General features: G+C 35.2%; 1 protein-coding gene across 1 annotated transcript in view; it reads right to left on the minus strand.

The window, feature by feature from the left end:
- LOC149090168 (uncharacterized) overlaps window positions 1-11,403 on the minus strand; it is a 38,933-nt gene extending 27,530 nt beyond the window's left edge. The window contains exon 1 of the mRNA XM_089232431.1: window positions 11,264-11,403. The gene's annotated coding sequence lies outside the window, so the exon portion shown is untranslated. The remainder of the gene's footprint in view (window positions 1-11,263) is intronic.
- Between the last annotated feature and the right edge of the window lie 6,532 nt (window positions 11,404-17,935).

Below are 17,935 nucleotides of genomic sequence, written 5' to 3' on the forward strand. Positions count from 1 at the left end.
TTGATTTTGATTTTCGATACACTATATTTTCAAACTTAAAACTGCTACAGCGAAATTTTTGAACGCCTTTTGTGAGCATTTTTTAAATCGCAATCATACTTCTACGACAGGCGGTTGAAGAGATAAAGGACACATTAGCAGTTACAGGACGCCCTCTATAAAGGAAACTGACTGTATGAAGAGATATTGATGTTTAGGAAAATTCATATCTGTCCTCACTGAGACTCGAACCCCGGTCTCTCGTACGTCGGACGCAACATCATATAATTCAGCAATTTTGGCTTTTTACGCGGTCAAAGTCGACCATAAAGGAGCGGAACCGAGATTGTTTTACAAAAGCTCTAGATGAAATTGACAACAACAGAACAAGATGGTGTAAAATTTTGTCAAGAATCTTGAGGATCAGTCGGGATCTGGAATGCAGAAAAATATGGATCCCGAGGCCTTTTGATTGAACTCGGAATCTATCACAGACTATGTAGTGTGATTAGACTTCTTCACGAGCTCGGCGAAGTCATTGAGGTATGAGACCAAAATATTAACTTATCCAATTCTAATGATTTTTTGTCGCACAACGGTCATTTTCGTCATACGGGGGCTTAGAACTATAGCTTATTGTCGATTCCTGACAGCAGCGTTCGACATTTTGCGTTTTTTTACATATCTTTCCGAGGAGCTGGGCCGCTAACACCTTGGGTGGGGCGGGGGAGACTACTTCATCAGTAGCAATCTTTTTCTGTGTGGTCATGCTGTCGCCGTCTCTGTTGCATCACCGCGTCAGAAAAATTTTTGAGATGGATCAGGTATCGAATTTGCGATGACCTTATCCCGTAATGAGGAGCTTATTTTCAAAGGGAACATTTTTCCATTTATGGTAAATTTACAGTAGAAGTAAAAAACGGATTCCTTGGTTTACAAGGGCACAAAATATTCCAAAAGGTAGCATGTAGTAACGATAGAAGAATATTTGAATTCTATGTTTCTTGGTATCAACATTAAAGAGAGTTATCTACGTTTGAATTTTGGAAATGTTCCGTTTTGGGAAAAAAAAAATTAGCGGAAGTGTTACCCTTTTGATTAAAATCGGAGGTGGTCAAGTCTGAAAATTGGAAATCTCTACGTCACCTGTTGATTTCAGAAGGTTTTAACTATCCCACGAAAGTACTTCTACTGCCCTCTCGTCATTAACACAAGAAACACGATCATTCTACAGTGGAACCTCCCATAACGGACACGTCCGATGTCGGGCAAAATTTTGAATTTGATCGACGGGACTCAATGTAACTTACTACGGACACTACTCTTTAGCTGACAAAATTTTTGGTCCTCATGAGTGTCCGTTATCGGGAGATGAAAAACACCGAAGTGTACGACAAAGGTGGATATGTTCCCTTTTGATAGAAACGACTAACTTTACATCGTAGTTTACACCAAAAATATCCCTGTTTGAAAAATCCCGTTTACATAATCTGACAGAGCTGATCTCTAACCCCCCCCCCACTTACACACACACACACAAATATAGTATTGAAGAAATAAATTGTTTTGTGCCATTTATGCAATGATCGTAAATGGAGATGATCTCGGGACTTCTCACAAGTACCCTTGCTCACTCATGAATCCTTAGAGATCCGGTATGGATTTTTATTACATTAGAGATATTTTCCCAAAAATTATATATTGGAAGATCTGAGCATAATCCTGATGTAGAATCAAGTCCAGATAGTTTATCCGATTATTTTTGACTATGAAGCAATCTCTGAATTTCTTCCATGAAAAAGTTTTAAAGTTTTGCATAGCGTAAAAGGGGGGGGGGGGGGTGTCTTCTACCTTTTAACATGGTGAAAAACTTTCTTGTGTAGAAATATTATTTATCTATTGATTTATTTCAAATTTTTACCTCATTTGTTTGATGATTGTGTATGCTATCCTATGCTAGTGCAAAATTTTATATGCCTCCAATACCTAAATTTAAAAAAATGCATTAAAAACAACTTAAAAATAGCGCATGATGAAATTACATGAAACCTATGTAATTGAAAAAAAAATTCAAAATAAAGAAAACTAGTTCATAAAATGATGAAAAAAATTGAGATTTTATTGACTCGATCTTACCGAAAACTAAGTTTTAAATTTCAAAACTTTGAAAAAAAATTTATGAACAGATCTCAAATATTTTTCTTTTGATTTTATGAACTAAACAGTTTTTTCCACCTTCATTTGGAATCAATTATTGTTTAATTTCATTGATGTCATATTACTTTAACATGCACTCAAGCTGTTTTAATTTTGTTTTCTTTGACATTTTTTTAAAAACCAAGTATTAAACATATGCAAAATTTTGTACTGGCACGGGATAGCATATGCAATCAAATATATGTGGTTGAAATTTGAAATATACATCAACGGATATATAAATAATATTTCTACATAAGAAAGTTTTTTATCATGTAAAAAAAAAGGAGGAAACCTCCCTTAAGTGACGAGGTGAATGAATACGGTCTTGAGATGAGTATTTCCTGGACACGATTACGCTACCGAGATGGGACCGTGTAGATGTAATAATCGGTTTAATTAAACGCCTCACCGAGTGAGCTCCGAATTAAGAAGTTGTCTTTTCCCAACGTTGGATTTCTCGCGTAATAATGGCCCGCAGCCCTCTATAAATAGATTCAAGAAGTTTTTGGAATAACTTTCCTCGTGGGATATAACCACTGAGTAATATATCCTACCCCTTATGCCAGAAACATGAATGTGCAAATTGCCGAAGGAAAAAGAAACTTGGGAAATGCCGATATATTAGAGTATATGGATAATATTTTTCTAAAATAATTTGTAACATGTGTTGCAATAGGAGGTATGCATTCGCGTTTCTGGCAAAACATAGATAGGAAGATAAGGGATCCAACGAGCTGATAAAGCCAAAAAGTCAAAATTTGTATATTCAATGTTCCTGGCACAAACTAAACGCTATGTTTTCGTTTTGTTCTCTCTTTGGTGAGACTTTTTTAAAGTGGAGATCTGCTTGCATTCAGGCCTCGAAGTTGGGAACCATAGTAAACCAACTTCGGCCGACTACCACTGTGGCGGCGGTGGAGTTTGAACCCGAGTCTTTGCGATGAGAGTCCGTCATTATATGATCACACTACTACCACAGCGGCTTTAAAATTGACTGCCGTAACCTTGTGGACAACTTGAAAAGTTTGGTGAAACGTTGCGAAAAGTAATCCATATTTCAAACACTAACACGAATATCCCAAGAAAAAAATGGCAAAAACAAATCTCTTGATAATATTCACAACTAAGACTTTTTCAAACAAATCCGATGGTACATCATTCATGTTAATATGTCCTCGAGTTTAAAAGAACCAGACCGCTTGTAATAAACCATGATGAAAACAGGTTACATTGCACTTAATATAGTAACTCAGAAAGTATATATCACCTATCTAAGAGTTGGTGGTATGGACGGATAGATTTAATTATAGAAAATGTTTAATTGTACCTATTCATATGTATACGTCTTTGAATTTTGATACCAGACTACCACTGCATAACCGTACATGCAACTCGTACACATTCCTCTGCGGAATAATTCTAACGAATTTTCGCATGCCCGAATTTATGTTCTGGAACTGTGTCACGGGTCACTTATGTGATCTGTGAATGTACCACAGGCGAACTTGAGTGATCTGAAATGTGACACTGGCCGCTTAAATGCTCTGGATTTGTGCCACGGTTCACTTAAACGATCTGTAAATGTGTCACTTATAGTGTTCATTTTTACAAACTAAGATTTGAGGGGGGGGGGGAAGCCACATCAGATAACTCCCAGGGCCATATTTGGGCCGCAGGCCAAGGGTTTACCATATACTACACCATTCATCCGATCACCATGAAACTTTGGGAAGTTGTTGAGTACCTCCCCACGAAGGTTTCTGGCATAGTTTTTTTTTTCCTTTCCTTCATTTCCTTGAATTTCCTTTTCTCTGAGATCGCAGCAACGCGCGACTGGTAAGCTATGTTTTATATTTTCGGAGTTTTCAACATCTTTGGCAATTTCCTCCGTTTTTTGCCTAATTCATGGCGAGGTTAACTGATGCGGTTTTGTTTTTTCATCATAAAACCGTTGCAATAGAAATTAGTCGACACAAATCTCCAGTTCTTTCGCAAATCTTCTTGAATTTAATCTACCTTTTTTTGTGATGCTTGTGAAATTCCATGGTCTTTGGCAATTTCAGTTTAAGTTATTATTATTATTGCATTCAAAACTTTCAATCTGTTTCAGAAACAGAAATTCTTTCTTGTTGAGTAACTCTTTTCTAATTTGAGGCATTGCATGAAGCCATGGCGTTTGTGCAGATTTTTTTCCTTTTATTTGAAAAGTTAGCGTCCTCTATGGGTTAAACGAAGAACAAAAATGAAATAAAATAATTAAATGTACTGAAAATAACTCTGATAACCAATTCTGAGTTTTTCATAAATTTTAAATATGTGTGTTTACATATTTTACTTAATTTCTGAATGCTTCTTTTAATAAAAAATATTATGTGCATAGTGAATGATATGTGTTTATTATTGTCAGGTGAATTCCAATACTCGATTAAGCGGGGAAAAGTTTTAGAAATTATCACATTAATTAAGGGGGGGAACTTTAGCATTATCTCTATGGGAGAAACTTTTGTTTCAGAGGATTTCAACAGTATAAGCTCGGTATCAGAATATCCGTCACCTGATTAAGCGGAGCCGATTGTATATTATGTGAATGAAAATCATTTCATCAACTACCCCTACCAGAAAGGTGAGACATATTAGATATTTCGAACGATCACTAAAGTGATTTGCAAAGATTGGATGAGATTTAGGTTGGTTCAAATTAATTACTCTGTCACTGCATAACAAAATGTTCATAGAAACGTATCAGGCAAACCACATGTCGCTAATGATGATTATAACGTAACCATTTTGCTAATAAATTTCTCGATCAGAACGTGTATAACCATCCCAACTGGTCGGCAAATGCTCCGGAACTGCAAGAGTCTGAGCAGATGGCGACGGAAAGTAGTGGTATTTCTATGTTGTTATGGGAGAAAGCGTTGAGCACATAAACGAGAATATTCGCCTTCTCCTCTTGTAATGTTTGTTTCTTATAAGAACAAGAATAGACGGTGTTTCCACTTTTTTTTTTCCTATTGCAGTTTTTCTTCAATAAATCCTTGTACAGAATCTGTAATGTTGACTGCGTTGAGGAGTGAAAACTCTATTCATTCCATTCTTATCCGTCCATGACATACCTTAAGTGCATTTCTGAATTCATCGGAATCTTACTGCTTGGAATATTGAATGTAAACCAGATTCTTCTTTTTTTCCCTTATTTGGTGTAGAAATTTTTCCTTAATTTTGCGGAGACAACATTGCATTTATTTATATTAATTATGATTATGCATTCGTTATTTTGTAGGTGGGCGATTTGTTTCCACTCGGTTAGTATGCCCGATTTTGAATCATTCATTTAATGTTTAATCAATCAATGTTTTTCCTCAGATATATTTCTGGATAATCACATCCGAATGCACCTTATTTTACTGATTGTCCACAACCTTGATCAGTATAAAAGCAATTTAATACCATTTCACTTCCATAGAAGAGGTTGCCACAGGTGCTGCCATCTAGCTCAAAAATCGGAAGTGAGAAACTTGAATAAAATATTTCCGTTTTTGTCATGTTGAAGGTCTGTTTCTCGCTGTACAGAAAGATTCTTTCGAAGGGGAAGACAGGTTCTTAATTGCTACCCAAAGCTGAGGGAAAAAAACAAACTTCATCCGATCACCACTGCGTAACCAGCGTTGATCAAACTTGACCAGACCTATTGCACATTGACGCCAGCTATTTGATTTTGAATTTTTTATTTCCTTTGCAATTTCACCAGAGCGTATCTTTTGACAAAAAAGAATTAAAATATTTAGTTTCATAAGCATTTTTGACTTTGTTGCTTAACTTTTGAGCATTAGTGTAGTTCTTGAATGTCATCCTCATTCGCCTACAGTCATATGATCCTCCCAGAAGGACACAATCTCTTCGAAAAATAGTGTTTTTCGTTCTTGAGCTAAACCCTTCAGAGCCACGTTCCATAATGCAATCAGTCCACAGTTTTCTCCAAGCAGAATTGGGGGTACTTTTGGTGACCCCGTCCCAGGCTTTGAAATGGCTTTTCCAAAACTCTCGGAGGTTAAGGCTTGTTTTGCTTGTGCTAAAGATTACGAATAATCCTACAGTACGTGCATAGGGTGAATGTGAAGAAATATCAATTCAATTGCGATCACGTAAGAGAAACGCAAAATTGTTGCTCTTGATGCGAATCATCACTCTTTTATCGAATCAAAATTTACTCACAATTTATTGTTCGTGTATTGAAACACTCGCATATATAAACCGCGAAGTTTCACTCTAATAATTGCACTTCTTTCCTTTACTTTGAAAAATGGAAAACAGATGGCAGCCCCAGCAAAAACATAAAACAAGCACAATTCTGGTAATATAAATACGTTAGGGCAGCACAAACACTCACAACACGCGTTCCGGCATGCAGAGCCGAACTTAGCCAGTTGCGAAGGGTGCTGCCGAACCAGGCCGCTAAATTTTAGGGACCGTAAAACGTGATAAAAATAACTTGATTACATTTTGACTACAACTTTTTTATTAAAGCTATAGCTTAAAAAAATCTGTCTCTCCTCTGATTTTATTTATTTATTCAAATGCCACGCTACAGAAAACAATCCAATTACAGCAAGGTATGACACAAATATTGTAAATACAATAAAATCAAACAGAAATTAGTGCAGCGGGCACTATCGTACTGTCAAATGTTTTTTTAATGACCATGATTTCATAGTCCTCCTAGGGCGCCAGTGTAACCTAGTATGCAGCAGGTTGTTCACGAACACTGGGGCGGTGACGTACGCTGGATTTTCTCAAATACACCATAATCTCACCGGGAGGGAAGGTCTTCAGTCCCAAAACACCCTGTTCACGTACGTCAATACAGTGGGGGGGGGGGGGGGACAGGAGGAAACCCTATTTTCGAGTGCCGCAAAACTGTTTTTGCATGCAAACCGCAAAATACTTAAGCCCATCCCTGCCGGCATGTACCGATTCATTAGAAATATCCCATACTAAACAGTTCATTAATATGAATTGTCACTGAGACAACCAAAATTTATTCTAATTAATTTGAATACTCAATCAGTTTAATAAAATTTTATAATCAAACACTTATTTCTGTGCAATTGACACCAAATTTCACAAATTCGAATCAGTGTATTTAACACCAAATTATTAAAGATTTCCTGTTAATCATTCAAATATTATTTCAAGATTTTCCCCATGCACTTCACATGTTCCGATGAGAAAGGAAATATCGCGCAAATAGGCTATCATTTCGGACGTGATGGAAGCAGTATGTGAAACTCGTTCTTCAGAAAGATTCTCTTCCATAACGGTGTCGAAATGCAGATGCGAATTTCTGAAGATATCCAGTTATAAATATTCAGAATTGCGATCTCGAATATGAGAGTGCATATCTCTTATCAGAATACTTCATCATAATAGTTCTTGAATTTGAATACGAGAAAATATTGCTGAATGACGATGAGAGAAGACCATCTGACACTCGGACTACTGCAGACATGTGCAATTATAACTGGTAGATAGATATACAGATTTATACCTACTATAAATGAGCGAATACTTTTGATTGATTTTCAACTGAGTTATGACCTAAAAGATATGAGATTTGTCATTGGAAATAATTTGCATTAGCCTGGTTATTATCGCGTGAATTCATATTCTGTGGAATAAAACGACTTCCATTGAATACTGATTTCCATGAATCTGTTCAAATATTCAACATGTTGCACCGAATAAGAGTGGACACAAATAAGAGGTTTACCATGATTTTTACGATTTTAGATAATTTGTTAGAAAGAGGGAGTACCTTTGATTCATAAAAGTAGCAGAATAAAATATTCAATTCTGAAATAGACATTTCACTTGAGCGGAGCGTGGCTACTACCGTGAAACTCTCAATAGAGCTTCACTGCAATGATGCTCATATTGCGAAAGAGTTATCTTCTAGGTGCATGACTGTCGTTAAGTTTCTCGGTACGGAGTTTCGTCAAAAATATCAGACCAAAAACTCTATTTTCGAATATTTTGAGTGTAAGGGGCCATTCAAGTATTACGTCAGGATCGATGGTGGGGGAGGAGAGGGGTTTCCGATTTGCTGACTTTTGATAACAGGGGGGGGGGAGAGGGGGGTTGAGTGATGCTTACGTCATCAACCACCCTTTATAGAAATGTGAAATATTCTCAATGACATTTTACTCGATGCGCCAAAAACAAAAAAAATACCTTTCAATAGTTTGTGGGCACTTGAACTAACATTCTCCCTATTGATAAGTCCTCTATAGAGTCACTGTAGTGATCTCTAAATATTCTGCGCATCCTTTAAATGATCCGGGAATTGGCCGCGAGTAACCTGAGTGATGTAGAACCGCCCTGGGAGCCACTTAAGTACTCTGAAACTGCGCCACATGTTACTCAAGGGATCTATAAATGTGCCACTTATAGCTTAAGTGTTCTGGAACTGTGTCGCGGGTCAATTCAGTGATCCGTGAATGTGCCATTGGCTTACTTGAGTGATCTGAAAATGTAGTACGAGTCAATTAAATGTTCTGGAATTGTGTCAAGGGCAATTGAATGCTCCGGAATTGTGTCACGGGCCATTTAAGCGATCTGCAAATGTGCCGCTTAGTTAAATTTTACAAAATTAGGTTTGAGGTTGCAAGCCACCTGATCTTCCTGTAAATTTTCATTTACGCAGATTTGAAGTTGTTAATTTTAGCCTTCGGTCGTTTTTTTGTAACATTCTTTGCTGTTAAAAAAAGAACTTCCACATCAGATAACCCTCAGGGCCACATTTGGTCCGCGGGCCAAGCGTTTACAATATATGGCTGATATGGCTGGTGAATTTCTTAAAGAGAAATTTTCACTTCTTAGCCTTTTAAATAGCATTGGAATTAACAGAAATTGATTATAATAACATGCGTATAAAGTTATTTTCTTCCGAAATTTTAATTTAAAAAAATATTTTTTGCATTAAAAAAGTAAATTTTTGATCTTCGGGGGGGGGGGGGGGCACGAGTCCCCTATTCCCCCCCCCCCCTCCCCCTTCACGTACGTCTCTGATCCCACCAGTACGAGTTAGGCGTTAGGGGTGAAGATGAAATTTTGCTGACAAGGGCGGAGTCAGAGTTTTGACTTTGTCTTTTTTATACGGTCCTTCTGTCTTCTAACTTCCAATTAGAAAGTTGTTGCCCTGTTTTTTATATGCATTTTTCAACAATTTAGAGAGATTCATTCTCTTTTTTTTTTAAAATTTTATTGCTAAAACTTACTTGGACACCTAGAATTTATCAACGTTATGGAGGGGAAGTATTGCAGCCATTCTATGTTACAGATGCTCATATATATACTCAGTCCCACCAAAAACTGCTCAATGCAGGGAGGTGTCCAGGATCCAAAGGTGTCAAAGTTGACAGGTTTTCTTGGACCTATAAGGACACGGAATTCTATCTCGTATGAAGTAAAATATTAAACGCATTTTGTACGTATGTATTTAAATAAATCTCCAGCTACTGTCCATTCTATGTTTCTACAGACCAGTCCTGAATTTAATCAGCGCTAGCCTTTCTAAAAAAATTAAAGAAAAAAGTTTTGTCAAATAAATATTACTATTAGTTTCCGATACATCATGGGAGAAATTTAGTATCAAAATTGAAGGTTATGTTGAATTTATTTCATTGTTATTACCCAATCACGGAAGTTGTTTACTGAAGTCACTATTTCAAGAAGGGCAAAATTCCTGAGGTTAAAATGATAGTTTTTAATTTTTGAAATGGGATTTTGCTTAACTCGGAAATCTCTCCCCTCTTTAATTAATCCAATCTGAATTACGATAATGTTAAAAACTAATCATTTTGAAGACAATACATTGCAGATCATTCATTAAAGAGTACTAGTGCCTATATCGCGAGGCGCTATAAATTCCAAACCCCCTTGGTTTTACTGGACCCAAGAAGATTTATTGCTTCGTAACATTAGTACAGATGTCTGTCTATTCACATGGCATTGTCACCGAGTCAACTGGCAGACGCCTGACAATATAATGGTCCCGTTGTGTCACCTCTCGAATCACCCGTGCATAACTTTCCCGGATTTATATACGAGTACAATGCTTGATAAAGGGTACTCCAATCCGAAACATACGGGACATTATAAAGCCCATACTTGGCTGATTGCATTAAAACAGGGTATACGTTCAAGCCGGCGTTTGAATATCAAGCATATCGACGCTCAGGCGCTTCGATAACGGTTTGATGGTTTAATTAATTATGCAGCGCTTCCACCGAATAGGTTCGCATTGACTTCAAATGATAAAGACAGATCATTATTGATCGAAAATTCATTCGGCAGTGTTAAAAACATGTCATATACATGTCGTGATATTTAAGAATATTATTTAACCCTCTGGGTGTCCCGTGTATATTTGAATACACAAGGCAAATGCATGGTCAAAAATACCATTTTTTTTCTATTTCTTTTTTAAATTTTTTTGTATTTTAGAAAGTACATATTTTAGTATCATTCCAGTGTAAAATACGGCTATGTAAGTAAAATAAATTTTATCTAGGAAGAGTCAATTCCTTGCTGGTGTCGTTTTTTTTGAGAGCGGTTGAAATATGTTACGAGTCCAGGAATTTATAAAATCACAACTAAATTGAGGATTAACAATAAAATTCAAAGTAAAACTATATTCAACTTTGCTAAGCAAGATTTTATCAGTTTATAGATAACAGTAAAATCAGTGCAAACTGTAAATTTTACCCTTGATTAACCATTTTAGCTAATTAAAGCACCCCTCATAATTAACTAAATTGCTGTGTTGATGCATTGTTTCAATTAGAAATATGTTTTATAATCTATACGTTTTTATGGGAGTGAAACATTGAGGATTAATTCTACATTTATTAATTATATAATAAACTATCACTTCGTCCAACACTGGTCCGAACATTTCAATGATTAAATAAATAATTGAAAATTATTACTAACATTTGACGAGCTTTGATTTCTCTTATTTTCTTCGAAAAAAATATTCTATAATTAATTTGATAAATTTTTGATAAGAAAGATTTATATTTACCTCTCGATGTTATATTCTATCCAATGAAATATGTATATTGTATGGAGAATATATATGCGAAAATATAATTAAAAAAAATCCTATAAATGGGTTTTTCCGAAATCGTCCCGTTGGCAAACAAATCCACACAAGAAGGTTCTCTTTCCAACAATCAAAATCAACGGAATGAACCCGAAAACGAATCCGGCGATTTCCAGTTCCACACTAAATTCTCCACTACCGCCCCCTGGTGGATGAGAAAAATATCAGGAATTGGATATTTCTAGCGCACATAGATTCTCTCTCTCTCTCTTGCTGCTTTATTTTAAGCGGCTTGCTTAACTGGCAAAATCTCACTTGGAGTTTTCGTTTATCCTGCTCTATTTCGCACCTTCAATCTTGATAACACGTAAAGATTTCCTGTCGTTGATAATGCTAGAAAATTCAAATTTTATCGGAAAAATTTCCTTTTATTTTCAGACATAATAACAACGAGAAATTTTTTTTTGTTTGAATTTAAGCATCGCGAGAGAGATGATTGGGAACTCGTGTATATATAGGTATAAATTATATATTTTTTGTTGTCGGGGGTCTCTCAAATAACTTGGGATCGAAATATGCGCAACGGAGCCTCAAAACGAGCATCAACGCGAGCAGTTGTTTGCGTCACGCCAACCAGTCGATGGATGCAACAGGTGCTGCGGGATCTCCATTTTTCACACACGGATTAGAATTCAAAGCATCAGTTTTTTGAGCCACTTTTTTACAACACTAAAGGTATTCTGGATTAGAAAAAATGAGTAAATTTTTCAGAATTTGATGAATTTAAATAAAGTTACATCTACAAAAACGAAGTCGATTTAAATTTTTTTCCACAATTGTAGAAGTTGGAGACTGACAAACACTTGCTGTGTAACATAATAATTAACTATAATGAGAATTTTATTTTTTGGCGTGTGTCGTAAAATGTGTATAAATGAATATAGATGACGATTATAATATTTATACGATATGTATTGCTCCATTTTTTTTGACAGTGGATTTCTGATAAAGATCCCTCCTATATTATTTCACCGTAGCTCTCTTACTATAACGATTTCTCTTACACAGCTCTCCCTCTTGCTCTTGGTACTCATTGTGATTTAGCTTTCATCAATGATTCCTGACAAAGCTCTCATCAATCATTTACCATCGATGTCTCATAAATCAGGTTATCACTGACCTGAAATAAATTATTTATCACTGACCTGCCGTAAATGATTTATCACTGACCTGCCATAAATTATTTATCACTGACCTGCCATAAATGATTTATCGCGGACCTCTCATCAATCATTTCTACTATTACAGCTTTTCTTAAATGATTTCTACCAAGATAATTCTCTCTCTTTAATGATTTCTGACACACTCCTTTCTATAATTCAGCTCTTATCATTGAGCTCAGAGATCGCATCAATGACTTCAAAAAAAGCTTTCTAATCAATGATCTCTGTGAAGTTCTCATCAATCAATTCTCACTGACGTCTTATCAATCATTCAATCATTTTTAGCAAAATGCTCTCTCTCTCTCTCTCTCCTTTCAATGATTTAAAAAAAAAGCCCGAACACACACACACACACACAATGATATCTGCTTAAAAAAAGCTTTTATCAATAATTTTTAACAAACATCATCAATATATTTTTTTCGATTGCTTATTAAACCACTGTTGTTAACAATGCTTTTAAACAACGACTTAATAATCATCAATAACTTTTAAGCAATATTTTAACAATTATTAACATTATAATTTGAACGGGAAAGCATTGTCGTTTCTTGTCGAATGCTCTTAGAAAACGATTCTTTTTTCTTTTTTTTTTTGCTATATAATGTTTTACATTTTTAATGTTTTTGATCAAATCTTTCTCACCATTTTCCTAGAAATCTGATTATGGCAGATTCCATATTATCACATCGTATTTCAATTTTCAACAAATAAAATATACAGATTATACAGTGTGTTCTGTGAGTGCTAATGCTGCCTTTTTCGTCATCAACCGCCCATCGTAGAGGTATAGTTTCAATTTAAAAAATGCTCAATAGGCGTTCAAAAATTACTCTGTACCAGTTTTGAGAATGAGAATGCAGTGTATCACAAAATAAAAAATCCAACTTTTTCTACGTCCCCCCTGTTCTCTAAATTTCAAATAGAAAGTTGTTGCCATGTCTTCTCTCATGGGGCCAAAAAAAAAAAAATCCAAGTTTCTAAGTGCATTATTCTAATTCGAAAATATTAGAGAAAAGTTGGGAAAGGACAGTATAATTGAGGGACAGGAGCGTTGTCTATTAGTATATAGTTTTTGATTTTCTTTCATAACTTTTCTCCATAGTTTGAATTCAACTATCTCAGTGGCTATTGCACTTAGAAACATGGAATTTTTTCTGGTGGCCTCAAAAGATACAGGACAACAACTTTTCGATTGGAAGTTGGAACACAAGGAGATCATATATAAAAATTTAATTTTTTTTCATTTTGTGACACTGTATTTTCACTCTCAAAGCTGGTACAGGGCAAATTTGGAACACATTTCGAGCATTTTTTAAATTGGAATCACACCTCTACGACGAACGGTCGATGAAATAAAGACCACATTAGGAGACTTACAGGGCACCTTGTATAAGAAAATAAATATTTATATTGGTTACTTGATGAAAAACCCACTACTGAAAAGTGGATAATATGGAATAAAATAAATTAAAATTTGATATAATATTAATTCATTCAAATATTCATATCAAAATACTGCAGCTCCAAAATATATGTGAAATTTTTAAATTAAATAAATTCATTAATGGAATCGGAAAAAAAAGTTAATCTGTATTTTCCTCAATATATATTGAAATATTGGAAGTACAGTATTTATGGCTTGCTAAGTCTTTTTGCACGTTTCATTTTTGGAAAGTGCTTTTTCATCAACGCATCGGCAAAAGAGAATTTTCTATAATTGAATCGGTTCTTGTTGAGGAATAATTGAAGCGAGAATAATTTATGAGCCGCGACTGCTTTTGGAGATTGGATCGATTTCCCAATGTTTGTTCAGACAACCATTGGAATCGACGGAGAGGAATTTCGAAATTCTCCCTCCAATGACACCAAGTACGGATCAGTACTTAACAGTAAAATATTGATACACAGGCCACGTGAAAAATAGCAAAAAAAAAGAAAAACCATTCTTCGGATTGTGGTGTAGATAAGCCTGCCATGTAATATTTATTATTTATTTTGACTCTAATATTCCCCCCCTTCCCACTATATTCCTTCTCAACAAATTTTAATATCCTTCAAGAACTAATTAATTAAGATTCCAAACATTACTGAATTCATTTTCCTAATGAATCCCCTAAATTCATTTATTAATTAGTGATGGGTAGAGATAAAGGTAGAGAAGAGCAAAATACTCTCGCAGTTTGCTGAAATTAGATCGATCGATCAATTTGGCTGTTTGAATTTTTAAATAGCACTCACTCAATGTGCATAATTTTAAAAATTGAAATAATTGAATTGAAGTTTTCGTAAAGAAACACAAATTATTTTTTATTCTGAGAATTGAGAATCGGGTACGTTCTATTCAAATACGATTGTTACATTTTTATTTTTAAATGATGTTGACAGATATTAAAAAAATTCAAAAGTCTATGTAAAATTTAGTTGATGTGAAAAAATTATAAATGATCATGTGAATTCAAAGTCACATATTATTTAGATACAGTGAAACCTTGATATAACGATATTTCTGCGGGCCAAGAAAAAATATCGTTGTAGAGGGATTATCGTTATATCGAGAGGCAACATTCACATCACGTGCTACCAAATTTATGCTGCTGTTGGTATCTTCTCTATACCTGCGTTGTTAGTAAGATCGGAAAACGCGCTTTAGAGTATTTATTCGGCGTGAAAAATGTAATAGAGAAATAACTAAAATTAGTTGATTAATAAAATTCATTCAGATGCATTGGGCCCGTTAAGAAATTTACCATGTTGCACTTTTGTGTCTTACAATGAAAGTAGCAACAACAACAGCGTTATCAGCATTTTTGGTGGTCACGTGGTGCAAAGCCCCAATGTTATCAGACGCTCTTGGAAGAATAAAAACTAGTGACGAATTTAAAATTAAATTCAAGATGATTTTGAGCAAAATATAAAAAAACTATTTTTTAACTGTTTGAAAATCTCTTGAAAAATATCATTATAGAGGAATTTATCATAGTAGAAGATATTGTTGTATCGATAGGTGTTTAACATTTTAGACTATAGGCAAATTTCAAGCAAGATTTGGAAAAATGCCATTGTGGAGGGATTTATTGTTATATCGAGTATCGTTATAGCGAGACTTCGTTCTATTAAAAAAACAAAAAATGATTATAGCCATAACCAGAAGCAAAGTTCCTGTACAAGAATTCTGACACATGCTTTAGCTGAATTAATCAATGATTGTAATCATTGAATCATGGAGTGTTCACCTGAGTTGTCTGTGAATATCTCCTGGGAAGGAAATGAAGCATCCACCATCAATGGTTTAAGTGACCCATGGCCCCCATTACCCCCCCCCCCTCTCAAAAGTAGGAGGGTTGGCAGAGCCCTCCTATCAATTGGCCAATGGTTGGCCAATCTTGTACGGGGGCTCCGATACTAATTTTATTAGTTTTTTTCAGACACATAGTCTTTTATTTTACCTTCACAGACCTGTTGTTTCTCTGCACACAGAATTTCGATATATTTGCGGAATGACAAAATAACGCACTACCTTATGCAATATAGGGGAGTTTTCCCTTCGCAAAAAAAACACCACAACAACTTCCTGTGCAAGGAAGCATTTATCGCACTCTAAACATACATATTTTGTAAACTTATTCACCATAGAAATATGTTGCTTTTCTTAGTAACTTTTGGGGGGGGGGGGGGTTTATAACCGATAAACGAGGAAAAACAAAATTTTCGTCAGCAAATATATGACTTTTGGAAAATATTGAAAATGACTATACAGGGTACAACAGTTGTTCCCAAAGTGTGGGTAGCGTTAATGAACTGGGGGGGGGGGGGGTCGTGAGAGATTCTTCAAAATGAAAACGTCCTAATAAAAATTTTTTTTTTATTTTTCTCATCGTAGGTAAAATTATGATAGAACTAAAAAAAAATGCGCTAAGTCTCAACTGAACAGATACTTACCATACATATATCATATAATGCAATTTTATCAAATTCTGAATGAGCAATAATCATTTGATCAAGTCAATATTTTTACGGAGGGGATTTAGAAAGAACCGTCCGATTCCAAAATATTTTTAAAAAGTAAAAACACAGAATGCGTGTGATAAGTAATATGTGAATGTATATTTTTCCCGTTTATTGGTCATAGACTAATGGTTCTGGTAGCGGTTCTCAACCGGTGCCCATGGAGCCCCTGAGGATCCATGTGCACTTCCCAGGGGATCCGCAAAAATTATACACTATAAAAAGCTCCACGAGTCAATAGAGGTTGAGAACAGCTTGTCTAGACAAATAAGACATCTGGCCCAGTTAACGAGAAGTTCGGAAACTAAACTTAGATCCATCTGAAAAATCGAATTGTACCTTTTTTGCGTCAAACATTTCTATTGTAGATCCCTACCAACTTTTAGAGCTTCAGCAACTGCATGAAAATAGACATTTTAATTTTGAAAAAAAATATCAACTCTCTTCATACGAGTACACGTCATTTTCAAAAAATTAGACTAGCCTCAGAAGTTTACGAGAGCAGTTTATGAAATGCTCAACCTGAAAGCCCGAATTACGTGCAGTTGAAATTTGTATTTTCGTCTTCTAAGTTGTGCTTCTTGAGCATATCAGCGGCAAAAATTTGCATAATGTAGATTAAATGTTTCTCAAAGTGTCAAATTACTTTTCATCTTTACTTAAAAAACTCAGAACACCCCGAAAGTTATATTAGAACCATCGGACTTTAAAAATTATTCCATGAGTATTTTCATGCAAATTTACATCAACTTGATCGAATTCGTGTCGTATGTCTTTCCTCGTTATGTATGTATAAACCTAGATTTGATGAACCTTTGCAATAGGACTAGAAAAACTGGATGTTTCTGCAAACGCAAAATCACATGTAGTAGGACAGTATGAAGGAACTCGTGCTGTGATATCGCTCGAATACCTTGTACTGCGGCCATCTTTGGCCTTAACCACGAAGATGGAAAACGCAGATTGGATTTAGAATTCAGTGATGTCTATCAAACACCATCAGTACTTTGGTGGTTTCACGCTATCTGATGATTGTACCAGATGCTGATCCTACCAAAAGATTGTGAAGCCGTGCTAAAAACAAAGTAATCAATTGCAAACTAGCTCTAAAATAACGACAAGGCCAAAGATGGCCATAGTACAATGTATTCGTACGATATCAGAACACGTTTCCTTATACTTCCATACCAAATACACATGTAATTTTGCGTTTGTCAAAACAACAGAAAGAAACAAAACAACAAACAAATCTAGGTTTATACATACATAACCAGGAAAGACATGAAACACGAATTCGATCAAGGTGATGTAAATTTGCATGAAAATATTCATGTAATAATCCGTTTGAAGCCAGATGTTCTAATTTTTTGAAACAAAGAGGAAAAAATAATTTGTCACTTTAAGAAACATTCAATATGTG

Source organism: Pholcus phalangioides, unplaced genomic scaffold (genome assembly GCF_987345545.1).
Source record: "Pholcus phalangioides strain wild (caught in Gottingen) unplaced genomic scaffold, Ppha-v1.0 ptg000001l_1, whole genome shotgun sequence".
Classification (NCBI taxonomy): Eukaryota; Metazoa; Arthropoda; class Arachnida; order Araneae; family Pholcidae; genus Pholcus; species Pholcus phalangioides.